At 33.3% G+C, this 13737-nt stretch overlaps 1 long non-coding RNA gene across 1 annotated transcript; it reads left to right on the top strand.

Moving 5' to 3' along the window:
- Nucleotides 1–1496: 1496 nt before the first annotated feature.
- LOC143051761 (uncharacterized) lies at nucleotides 1497–11137 on the top strand. The gene is made up of 6 exons (XR_012970898.1): nucleotides 1497–1868; nucleotides 5570–5660; nucleotides 6355–6543; nucleotides 7614–7735; nucleotides 10079–10175; nucleotides 10994–11137. It is a non-coding gene; the product is annotated as an uncharacterized LOC143051761 (long non-coding RNA).
- The last annotated feature ends 2600 nt before the right edge of the window (nucleotides 11138–13737 follow it).

Below are 13737 nucleotides of genomic sequence, written 5' to 3'. Positions count from 1 at the left end.
AAAGATGGGTAACCGGGGGCACCAAACTAGACAACGTTTTGTGTGGAACAGACATGTGGCAAAAAGTCTGCATTGACGATAATTGTAGCCTTTAAAATGGGTGACTGACCCGGGTCACCTTCCCCTAAATTCGCTTCTTAGATTAAAGGTCATCGCAGGTAAAACTCCAAAGTTTAATATTTCTAGTCCGTGTTGAAAATAAATGAACATGACTTTGAAAAAAACAATAATTTAAGCTAAAAGTTGAATGACGGCCTTTAAAATGTTTGAAACAATTATGAATTGGACAAGAAATAAGCTTGTTCAGATAATTTACAGTCAGCTTACATTGCACAGGTACTTGGTTCAATCCATAATAAACGTTGATCATGAATAATGACAAGATAAGTAAAATATAATATATATAACTTGTCGTTGAACTTAGAAATGATGATAAATGTGCTGATTCATATCGTATCATTGACCATGCTTTGTGAAAAATAAAGAAATTTGACTTACCAGTATGCTACCATTATATTAGGCATTGTAAGAGTCATGCCCAAAGCAGAATATTAATGTAACGCATGCAATAAATCCTTTTCAATACTTTGTGCAAGAATACGCCATGTTTACCGCACTGTGACAAAATTTTAAATGACGTAATGCAGCCTGTGACGTCAAGTGTTATTCGCCGTGATTCGACGCGAAAAAGAAGTTCTTTTGTTATTTTCTCTATTATTGTAGTGATTGTTTTTTTTTTTTTGATTACCGATAATCAGAATAAAGGACTTTTTGTTTTTGATACTGAATTTATCACATAAAATATCTGTGATAGAGTCAGTATCAAAAACAAATAGCCCTTTATTCCATATATCATACTCAATTTTACAGCTGGTTTGTATGGTAAATTAAAGTGACCTGTTGTTTTATCTATATCAAACATTTTTTCTGCACTCCAGTTCACCAGTTTTTAGACGAGTATACTTCCCGAATCTAAAAGTGAGTTCCGAGCAAGTCCTTTAAAAGGTATGTTTTTCTTTTCTTTTGAGTAAAAACCAATAACTTTTTTTCAGTCAATGATTGTTGAATCAATTTGTCATAAAACATGTATAATACAGGGAAACTTGTTTAAACCGAACCTCTTCTGGACTTAAGATTTTGTTCGGTTTTGGCCGATGTTCGGTTTCATCAGGTTCACAACGCATACTATTTAATATGACGGTGCCTATTTTGTTTATACCGGTTTTTGGTTGATGCAGGATTCGGTTTAGCCAGGTTTTACTATAATACCATTTAAATTACAACAAATAAGGCATACAAATGTTTTCAGTTGCTAAAATAACATGCAGTTATTATACTCGTGACTAATTAACCAAAAATTATATCGATAAACTATTGACAATTTATGCAACGATCCTATAAAGATTAATTGCATGAGCTGCACATCAGAAAATTTAAACTGTATTGATGCGAGCAAGTTAACATTATCAATTCGGACTATTTATGAATACAAAATACTAAAATAAGGAATGGAGTTGAAAGCGACAAATATTCTTATTCTTCTTTTATCTAAACACGTTATCCTACAGTGTGAATGTTTACTTCAAGAATATTGTGACGCTGATGATGAAGATTGTCAACGTTCTAATAATGATTTGAAAATTGGTCAATTAAAACATAGTAAAAGTCAACACATGAACATTCTCCTACGAATTCGAAACAAAAGTCTAATGGAATGTGCAAAGGAGTGCTTATTGACGTCACAATGCAAGGCTATTAACTATAGAAAGAATTGGAAACTTTGTGACGCATTAGGTGATAGGCCCGATGGCGAAGCTATCCAGGATGAATCAGGATCAGTTTACAGCGATATATCGACCTGGCCGAAGGTAATGTTATTTTTCCTGATGGGCTTTATGAAAGATAATTTTCTTACCAATTTTAGCATGAATTTATCGAGTAAACCCACATTGTAAGATTTTAAAGAGCACCTAGGGTCACTTTGCGTTCTGACAGGATTCGTGTTACTAAGTCCTTTGCTAGATCTAAAAGTCTTGGTTGAGTTTTGATCCCTTTATCCATGACATTTCTATAATTAATGATTTTACTCATTAGTTTTTTTGCATGCCTTTGCACACATTAGAGTAATTCTTTTCATAATTGTAACTACGTCTGCATTTGAAAATAATGTACATAAAATATAACGAAAGTCCATCTGGGAAATTATGAAAACGCATGGTTTTTAATCTTTCGTCCTCATGACTTTGTTGGAGCGGTATCTGCAAAAGGAGCACACTCCTGTATACGTCCGTAAAGTGTGATCATGCAATAGCATAACGTACCCAATTAACTGAGATATGAAAACACAATACGCTGGAGAAGAGGGTATTATATTTCTGAGAAATAGGAAATTGATAGTTAGGAAGTTAAAGTCGTCCCGTTTGTCATATATTTTAGTATGAAGCCGTCGTTTACAATTCAATTTTTTATTGAATATATAATTCTAACAAAATACTAATTTGTCACTTATTTTTATATTTTACTAACCTATGTCTAATCTAAACCTTTCAAACTCATTTTTATTAAATTCTGGCAAAAATTGTACACATGATGGCGCTATAAAACCAGCAAAAACGGACGGACGAACAGACACCCGTTATTTATTTATCCCTTACAAAGAGTCGCGCTTGTGATGATAAATCATTTACAAAACTGAATCTTGCGTACTTATTTTATTGAAGGCGAATAATGCTGAAATAAGTCCTCATAATTCAATTCTTAATTCCATTTTTTGGAGGGTAATATGACAAAATATTGATACCGTCACGGTCCCATGACAAAATCGTGTCTATAAGTTGAAATACTTGAATCCTACAAAGACATGTCCTATCCAAAATCATTTGTAAGAGATTTTTTACACGTCTTGTTTACTTTAGGTTTATTCTATTATACAATGAAAGAAAACTGAAACTTTAAAGTCACGTTTCCTATAGATTGACATAAGAAACACAATAAATAATAAATGATATTATTCCACTGCATGTTGATTTTAATAGCGAAATCAAAATGTGATTGGTTAAACTATCACATGTGACGTCGAACAAAACTTCATATTCCCCTCTGAGCGTCAGGATTGCCTTGTGCGACCTTACCTGCGGTTAATGTTTAAATAAAACATTTTGATAGAGTGTGTTTTAAAAATTATTTCAAATCTAAAAACAATTAGAAAAGAATGAACAGACAAGTAACTTTAAATCGGTTCTGGTTTTGATTGTGTATGTTGTGTTTAGTTATAAAACGAAACGGATAATAAAACAATTATGTAAATTTAATATTCAATAGTAAAAAAAAGTATAGGCAGTGGAATAAAAAATACATTCCTTTCCCTTGTTTAAAAGTTTTTTCTTCAAACTAAAAGCAGAAAAGTACTTATTGATTGAAGGTCTTTTCACGGCGAGTTAATTTTCAATTTTCAATTTTACTTGAAGTAGTAAAATAAGGAATAATCTAAGTTTTACATATTCGCGACGATTTATATCCCCGTTCTTTCTCTACTGGAGATCGCTCAATCGCTCGCAAATATGTTGGTTTACAGTACATAATTGATACTCTTACTAAAAATACGTGGGTGCTTGCATTAATGCTGACTTATTACTTTTACTGATTAGTAACTGCTAACATGTCTCTTTTTTCGTTTTTTCATACGAAATTGCAGAGAGTGAGCAAGTGAAAGGGCGAATGAGAGGAAAATATGATATAATGAATAAATTGTAACAGAACTATATTGTTAGTTTTATGAGTTTTTTTTCAAATATAACCAGAAAAGATGGATGTACTAATGAATGATATCTTTGAATAATTTAATGTTGAATGTAACGCGTCTTCTGATTGGCTGACGTAATTTTGTTATCAGCCCATCGACATAATGTAGTCATGTGACCGTGACGTCAACAACGTTATTTTTCATTGTTTTCTACGGTTTAAAATGAAATTTAGAATTAAATTATAAGAAATGACTGTTATATTGTCTCTGTCTATTCGAAATAACTTCAAAAAATGTGGTGCACACTGTTAAATAACCCGCTACGCGCGTTATTCAGTGTGCACCAAATCTTTTATGTTATTTCTTCATAGACAGAAAAAATATTACAGTAATTTCTTAAATATTATAATTCTTGATAGTAATATAAGTAAAATTATACTTGTGACATAAATAAAGTTGTATTTTTATTGGTATAAATATTGATTTTAATTTCAGTGAATTGAATTCATACTTAAAGTTTGTTTTACAATATGCATCTTAACGGTACTACAATCTGTCGATACGTTTGTTTGGCGTACTAAATTATAATCCAGGTACCTTTGATAACTTTTTTTTTGGTCATGATGTTTTGTTACTGTTAATCAGGTCTGTACACTAAATTCATTGGATGATAGATGTGTAGTGATTGATATTTTTATCTTAAATATATGACGTGATTTTGATAGTTGATATTGGCTGTGAACTGGCTGTCAGTAACTGCAATTACTCTCAGATCTGTATTTAGTATCCTTTTTTGTTGTTAGGGATGGATAAAAACCCTGCCATGTCTGTTTATGTCTGATTTTTTTCAGCTTGGTATAGATCTGATGAATTAAACATATTTTCAGCTTATTATTCTAGTTTGTTCTTATGTTGTGCTGTTAAACCACTGTTCAAGATTACGAAAAGGAATGAACACACATACATTTGTTAAACCCCACAACATTCATTATGTGCCTGTACCAAATCAGAAGCCTGTAGTTCAGTGGTTGTCGTTATTTCATGTCTGTTATATGTGTTCGTTGATTTTTTTTTTTGTAATAATAAAAAGGCAATAGTGTGTCGCAATTGAATAACCTTATATTTTTTATGTCGGGGCCATTTATACGGTTTGGGTGTTCCTATTGTTGAAGGCTATATGGTTGTTTTTGTTAGCTAACATATACTTTATGTAATCTTTGGTATATAGTCTTATTGGCAAATATACCTCATTTCATTTTTTATACGAATCATGATATCAATATTTCAGTAAACTAAATTATGCTCATAATAATAAAACGTTTGTATGTTTCGTCCGGATTTTAAATGATGACAAATTTGGATATTTTTTCTTTTCTCTTAAATTACTTCGACATTTAAAAAAAAGGTCACAAACCAAGACAGAACTGTCCTCCTCACAAATGTCTGTGTCATTTTGGTCTTTTGTAGATAGTTGTCTCATTAGCAATCATACCACATCTTCTTTTTTATATAATGTAATAATGTTGCGGTCGAAACTAAAATTTTAGACATGTCTGGTTTATCTCGCTTTTCCAGTCGAAATTATCATTGAGTTACATAACTGGTTTATTTCGTTGTTCCAATTAAAAAAATCACATTGGGCAAAGGACTGGTTTATCTCGTTGTTCAAGTCGAAATTAACATTGCGCATACAACTGGTTTCTCGTTCATCCTTAGTTACTGCATGAATATGGTGGTGATCAGAGTATAATTACCACAAGTATTCCTTAATTTGCTATTAAATCAATAACCATGTGCAGCTTATGTGATTTAAGACATGTATTTCAGGCTCTTGCAGGCAAATGTGCAGATCATAATTGTGACAATGGGAAGAAATTTATTATAAAGACAAATGGAGTCACGTCGTGTGAACATGCATGTGAGTACAATTCAAATAAGCAGACTGCGAAAAAAAATGGTTCTAATTGAAAAAAGTAAAAATAAAACCCAGTCATAAAAACTTGGCAGGATTGTCAGTACGAAAAATAGTTTAGATTTATCGAAAGTACCTTAAAGAACGATAGCAGAGGGACAGTCAAACTCATAGATTGAAAATAAACTGACAACGCCATGGCTCAAAAATAAAAAGACAAACAGACAAATGATAGTACACAAAACACAACATGGAAAACTAAAGACTGAGCAACACGAACGCCACCAAACAATGGGGGTGATTTCATGTGCTCCGGAAGGGTAAACAGATTCTGTTCTACATATGGCACCCATCGTGTTGCTCGTGTTATTAAAACAAAAAAACGGTAAATAGTCTTATTCGGTAGGTCACATTCGTGGTGAAAAGTGAAGTGGATTGTAGTTACTACATAAAGCAAATATCCGATATCATCTGTGGAACGGTTATTCAATTACGGTCAACCAACTCGTGATGGCGTCATTCTCAATGCTTTCTTCATTTGCCCGTTTCAACTTGTTTTTTATTTGAGCGTCACAAAAGATTCTTTTGTAGAGGAAACGCGCGTCTGGAACAAATACAAAATACAAAACTCCATTCCCAGTTCCTACAATGAGTTTTTTTTTTTATTTGTAAAAATACTTACGATATCTATCACTTACAGACTGTAAAGATGAATCACCTGAAACACCGTTTGCTGTTTCCACTGAAACGTTTGGGGTCTATGCTAATTTGGAAGCAGGAAACCAGTATGAATGCATACACAGTACATATGAGTTGGTTGGAAAACCTTTTGTTATATGTGACAAAAAATCTAAAAAGTGGAAGAGATTATTTTGCTGCGTGGAAAAACGTAAGTATGATGGCTCATTGAAGTATGCCTCACACCTCTTTTTGTACTTGGGAAAGTAAGCCTGTTTAAGTTAAAACAATGGCAATGGAAGTAATTATGGATTTTGCTAATTTCTGAATGGTATTTGAATGTACACATTTTTATCCTTAGTTCTTTGGTGGGAGGTTGCCTCAATGGCATAAATACCATTTTTTGACATACGACTTCATTAATTGCTGTTGTATAAATAAGTAGAATTACAAAAAAAAACCGATCTCCAAGGAAATTTCTAAACGAAAAGTCCTAGGCAAATGGAAAACAAAAGCTCAAACACATCAAACGAATAGATAACAACTGTCATATTCCTCAATTGGTACAGGCATGTTCTCATGTAGAACTTGGGGAATTACGCCTGGTTTTAATAGCTAACGAACTTACTTTACGACAAAAGAGATTTTACGGACGCAATCACGAGTTAGTTATTTAGGAATATCCGTTAAACAGATGATATCGGATATGTTCCTTGTGTAGTAATTACAATCCTGTTCCCTTTTCACGAATATGACCTACCGAATTATACTACTAACTCACTAAGTAATGACATGAGCAACACGACGGGTGCCACATATGAAGCAGCACCTGGAATCACCCCCAGTTTTTGGTAAGACTCGTGTGGTTGTGTTGCCCCTATTTGTGACATTTTGTTTACGCATCTTTATCAATATAATGGAATTTGAAGCGAATGTCGTACAAGTGAGAAGTTTAGCGCTATAAAACCAGGTTCAATCCACCATTTTCTACATTTGAAAATGCCTGTACCTAATTAGGAATATGACAGTTGTTGTCCATTCGTTTGATGTGTTTTATCATTTGATTTTGCTATTTGATTAGCGACTTTCCGTTTTGAGTTTTCCACGGAGTACAGTATTTTTGTGATTTTACTTTTTGCATGAAAGGCGCAATATATTGACAACGATGCATGAACAAAGCAAACAAACATTATAGGTCAGAATGTCGAAAATAGGGGTACATCAGTCCACATTGTATTATTGTCTTACAAAACAACATTAATTTATCCATGTATCTTACAGCATACAAACCACATGACTGTAGAGACGTACCACGTCACTGTGGTTCTGGAACTTACAAAATTTATCCTGGAACTTCAGTTGGTTTCAATATATATTGTAATAACCGTACAGAGTGGTGGAATGTATGTACTTTGAAATTAAGAATCGATTTGGTCATTGTAAAAATACTACTATCTAACCAATACAGGTGTGCGTGTAGGTTTCCATATATGTTAAACCTTTCCCGTTTAGGTGCTTTGCGCATTTTCTACATAACAGGACACTGTCCAAATCCTATTTACTAATCTAATATGCAGCTTTGTGCAGACCAAGCATAGCATAAGGAAATGCACGTCAACGCCGCATGCACTTATTTCAATTGTTAACAATATCAGGTAATGATTCTTAGCTTATTTTGACAAAATTGAACCATACTTGGCTGCTAAATAAGATTGAGATTGGAAGTAAGGAATGTTTCAAAGAGACAACAACCCGACCAAAGAGCAAACAACAGTTGAAGGCCGATATACTATTTCAATACATCTGTATTTCACATTCATTAATGATTCATTAATTATATATATCGTAGCTTATGCCTGTTCGTCCCTGAACTGCAATTGATTTTTAACAATTTAGAAAAATCGTCAAATAATGTCTTCCCATATAAGTTACATCACAAAATATTGAACTCCAAGGAAAATTCAAAAACTGAAAGACCCTTATCAAATGGCAAAATAAAATGATAAAACACATCAAACGAATGTACAAGTGTCATATTTCTGACTTGGTACAGGCATTTTCAAATGTAGAAAATGGTAGAGTGAACCTGGTTTTATAGCGCTAAACCACTCACTTGTATGACAGTCGCATATCAAACGATTCTTTCTATCTCTAATTATATATAAAAAAAGTAACATTTTCAATTTTTATTGTTTTCGACATACATATAAATAACGTAGACTTAAAGAGCTCTCCATTTTTTTTAAATGTCTCCCGTAGGATACAAAAATATTTATAAAAAACATGGATGATGTATCTATGGGCCACTGATATCCCTACTTGTAAATATGCATGAGTCAACTTCCACAAACAGATTGATAAGGCAAACTAAAGTTATATAAACGAAATATATTTAGCAATGTATATGTCTTTAAAGGGGCATACCTCATGAACGGCAAAAGATACGCCACACGATTTCGAAGCTGTTCTGTGTTCTATGTTTTGTGATTATATGCATTATGTTTAAGTTTTATTACATTTGGTTGAGGCAAACTAGTTAGTGAACGAACACCAATTTTCGAGACGTACATTTGTACATCAAAACATATATCAAAATTAAAAAAAGTTTCACATTAAATTAATGGAATTTGTAATGGTGTATTAGCTGTCATAAACCCCTTTGGAAGCTTGATAGTTATAACCAATGCCATATCTTTAGCTTACCTTGCCCGAAGTCCCAAGTTAGCTATTCTCCTTACTTGGTATCCGTCGTCCGTTGTTAACTTTATACATTTTGAACTTCTATTAGAGATACACTGAATGGAAAGGAACCAAACATGCATGAATGTTCCTTGTGAGGTGCTGACCAAGTGTTGTTACTTTGCAGCTGATCCATCATCCAAGATGGCCGCAAGCGGATGACTAAGTTTAATTTAGGAACCTATTGGAAATACATACACATGTCTTATTTAAGAGAACCACTTAATAGAATGGAACCAAACATAGCATAAATGTTTGTTATGAGGTGTTGACCAAGTGCTGTTACTTTGTAATCAATCCATCATCAAAGATGTCTGCCAGCAGGGAATCATTTAAACATAAGAGCCTATGGGAAATACATTCAAATGTCTTCTTTTAGAGAACCACTGAATTGAATGAAAGCGAACATAGCGTGAATGTTTCTTGTGAGGTGCTGACCAAGTGTTATAATTTTGTAGCCGACCCATCATCCAAGATGGCCGCCAGCGGGGGACTTAGTTTAACATTGGACCCTACGTAGAATACATACAAATGTCTTCTTTTCAAAAACCACTGAATGGAATGAAACCAAACAGCATGAATTGGCCACCAGGATGTATTATTAATTTACGGGACCAATATTAAACCAAATTTGGCCTCAATCATTTTTTAAGTATCTGTTATGGTTTTATCCTTTTTTATATGATTTCAAAATCCAAGTAAATTCAGTTGAGCGACACAGGCTCTTGAGAGCCTCTAGTTTTGTTTTTGATGGAACAAACATTCTATAACTTTAAACCTATTAGGAACAAAAACTCGTACCGTACGCATTTCTTTAAATGGAAATATTTTTCCAGTCAATGTCTTCCATTAGGAACTAATAGTACGACGGCACTTCTATTTTGTGATAGAGGATAGTATATTGTTCTGTCTATAAAGATATTGTATAATGTTATATTAATATGCATTAAAGGTTCAAAACTTTTACGAATTTCTTAACAATGAAGATTAAAATTTAAATATTAAAGGTAATACAGCGACGGACACATGGATCAGTCAGTTTTTACAAAAACTGGACGGAGTATGAGGAGGGTTTTGGAGATTTACGTACCGAGTTCTGGCTAGGTAATACATCTTTATATCTATATATATATTCAAATTTTACACATGCTCTTTATGATTGATTAATTTGAAAAAATGCCTTTAGTTAAAGTCTTAGAACTTTTTAATTTAATCGGTTATCATATAACTTCTGGTGTCTGAAAGCCACTGTTTAAAAAGGTAGTTCACACCTATAAGTCGAAAATAAACTCGCAATGCCATGGCTAGAAAAGAAAACAGGTCAAAGGACAACACAATATTATATTAGACACTTTTGTGGAATTTTAAAGTTTAGAACTTTTTTTAGGGGGGGGGGGGGGGGGGACGTCCTGCAAAATTATGCTATGATATGCGAGTAATGCGGAAATTTATAAGTATGAACTGAGAAGGCTATTTTTTACACTGGGGTGATTGATTTAAAAAAAGGAGACTTTAATTGTGAAAAGATATGAAATTGTGCATATTTGTGAATATCTATTACAATACCACTTAACAAACCACTATACACATATTATTTCAACTATTCTTTTTTGAGACCTTGTACTTTGATCACTGGATTAAGTGAAACTTTGGCGCGTTTTAACAATTTATAATTAGTAATTATGTTTGGAACTTATCGCTATATGTTATCTTTGAATTTTGCATGCTGACCTTCAAAAGACAGAAATGAATTAATTTATAGTTTGTACAACATTAAGGAAAAAAACGTAGTTTTCTGTGTTTTTAAGTCTCGTAAATGACATCTTTAATCCGTTTGTGTAGCAATAATCAAACCTTTTATGCCGACACCCCTTTCAACCTTTTTTATGCCATATTATTTTGACCAGTTTTTAAATTTTAAGGGAACAGACTGATCAGCCAACTTACTTTATCCGGAAAATACCTACTCCGAGTGTGGATCAAAAATCAAGAATGGAAGAGTGCGTGGTACAATGGATTCACTATTGGTAATTCGACCACTGGCTACAAAATCGACGTGGAGGGGTTTGGAGGCGGTGATGCAGGTACATTTGAGATATACTTTATTTAAAGGAAATTAAACTTTTAACCAACTTATTATTTCGCGTTTATTCCCTTTTCATCGACTTTGCAACGATTCATTTCGCGTACATCTAATTCCTGGTATAAGATTTTGGAGGCTAAAGTGTAACTAATTATTCGCGACTATTTATGTTCGCCTTATAACGCAAAAATAAATTGCGCGCAAATATCAGCTGATTTACAGTAATAAATATAATGTATGTAATCAACTAAATTCATTTGTGGGTGATTGAGTGTTGTTGTTTTATAATGTCATCTTGAATGGCTACGGGTCAAACACACAAAATTGAGATATAACTACCAATTAAACCTGTTCGAGTCTTTTGACAATTTTACCTATTATGTCTGGTTTGTTCACTCATAGTTATAAATATAACGGAATGTGATGCGACTGTCATACAAGCTAGAGGTTTAACGCTGTAAAACCAGGTTCAATCCACCATTGTTTCAATTTGAGAATGCCTGTACCAGGTCAGGAATATGACAGTTGTTGTACATTCATTTGATGTGTTTTGTCGTTTGATTTTGCCACTTGATTAGGGACGTTCCGTTTTGAATTTTCCTAGGAGTTCAGTATTTTTGTTATTTTACTTTTTTTTTCTCAGTAATTACAATAAACAAGAATTCCTCAAATGTACAATTTGTGGTGAGGTGTGAGGTTTTTTTCCGTCCCGTTTTGAAGGCCTCACTGAGACTTAGAGAATGAGAACAATAAACATTGTGTTGTTCCTTTTCTTATTTTGTGTTTTTTTGCTGTGCATGTTCTAATTTTGTGTCATGGGTGTATAACCTATATTTTTTGTTTTTTCTTAATTATTTATAAACTGTCCAAACAATATCAATCATAACTATAAAAGTAAAATAAAAACACCTGTCCTAAGTCAGGAATCTGATATACAGTAAATGTCGTCTGTTTATGTAGTTCATACGTGTTTCTGGTATCTCGTTTTTATATAGATTAGACCGTTGGTTTTCCCGTTTGGTTTTACATTACTAATTTTTGGGGCCCTTTATAGCTTGCTGTTCGGTGTGAGCCAAGGATCCGTGTTGAAGGCCGTGCCTTGACCTATAATTGTTTACATTTATAAATTGTGACTTAGATGGACAATTGTCTCATTGGCACTCATACCACATCTTCTTATGTCTATTAACCAACAGATGTGTATGGCCTTTCTCTAAATTGATCAAGTTTTGACACCGCTTAGAATGAAAACTAAACACCTAACTCTACTACTCCAGTTCTATTGTTACAGATGCAACAATCAAATAGAACTATGTCATAAATATGACTGTAACGATATATATGTGGTAGTATATTAGTAGCAATATGTTTTGGGATGTTTAGTTTTGGAATGCTCTTCAACTTTGTACTTGTTTGGCTTCATAACTATTTTGATCTGTGCGTCACTGATGAGTCTTATGTAGACCAAACGCGCGTCTGGAGTATTAAGTTATAATCCTGGTACCTTTGATAACTTTTAAGGTCTTCAAATTCTTCTAATCTGTAAATTTACCGGTTTATTTTCTTAATTGAGATATTTTTTGCAACATACTAAAGTACAGTACTGTAGAAAGCAGGAGATGCTTATTCCGTCCGACATGAACGTTCTGGGTCCTTTTTATGGTTCGTGTGGTGTCCTCGGTTTTTGCTTCCTACCTTATTGCGCAGATAACGACAAATGTGTTCCAATTGTCGATTTCCTAATCCTGTCCTCTTTTCTTCCAATGTAACCTATCAAAAGTGATTTATCACCGGATTTGTACTTACTAGAAAAACACGACAGGTAACAAATGTGTAGCAGGATCCATTCACCCTTGAAATGCACCGTTTATGTTTGTGTGTCGTGTTGTTCAGTCTTTAGTGTGCATGTAGTGTTTTGTGAACTGTTTGTTGTCTTTTCATCGTATTGTTTTTTTTTTTATAGCATAGTTAGTTTATTTTTGACATATGAGTATGACAGAAACTTCGAAAAGGCTCGAGCCACCTTAACAGTATATTCTACTTACAGTACCCTTGGTAGACTCATAATTCGAAATGAGAAGATGTGGTATGAGAACCAACGAGACAACTCGCCATCCAAGTCACATTTTGTAAAATAATACCATTATAGGTCAACGTACAATCTTCAACACGGAGCCTTGTCTCACACCGAATAGCACTCTATGAAGGACCCCAAAAGTTACTAATGTAAAGCCATTAATCTTTATAAAAAACGAGAAACGAGAAACACTTATGAACAACATCAACAAACGACAATTACTGAGCATCAGGTTCCTGCTAATAGATTGTGCGAAAATAATGGAATTAATTGCATGCTCATATTAATGATTTCGAATCTGTTCCAAGTTTTGATTATTCTACCCTATATACCACACCTCATTATTTCATTAAGACAAATTTTCCCATAAATAATTTAAAAGGCATTTAAAAAGTCAAAATGCGAATATATGTGCTCTTACTCTTTTATGTCATTTTTTGTAACAACAAACAAAAGAATTATATCAATTGAACTTCAATTACTACAAGTAAATGAACTTTACTTTA

The sequence above is a fragment of the Mytilus galloprovincialis genome, chromosome 11 (genome assembly GCF_965363235.1).
Source record: "Mytilus galloprovincialis chromosome 11, xbMytGall1.hap1.1, whole genome shotgun sequence".
In the NCBI taxonomy this organism is placed as follows: Eukaryota; Metazoa; Mollusca; class Bivalvia; order Mytilida; family Mytilidae; genus Mytilus; species Mytilus galloprovincialis.
Note: the sequence above shows the minus strand (reverse complement) of the source record. Positions and strands in the feature narration are given on the sequence as shown.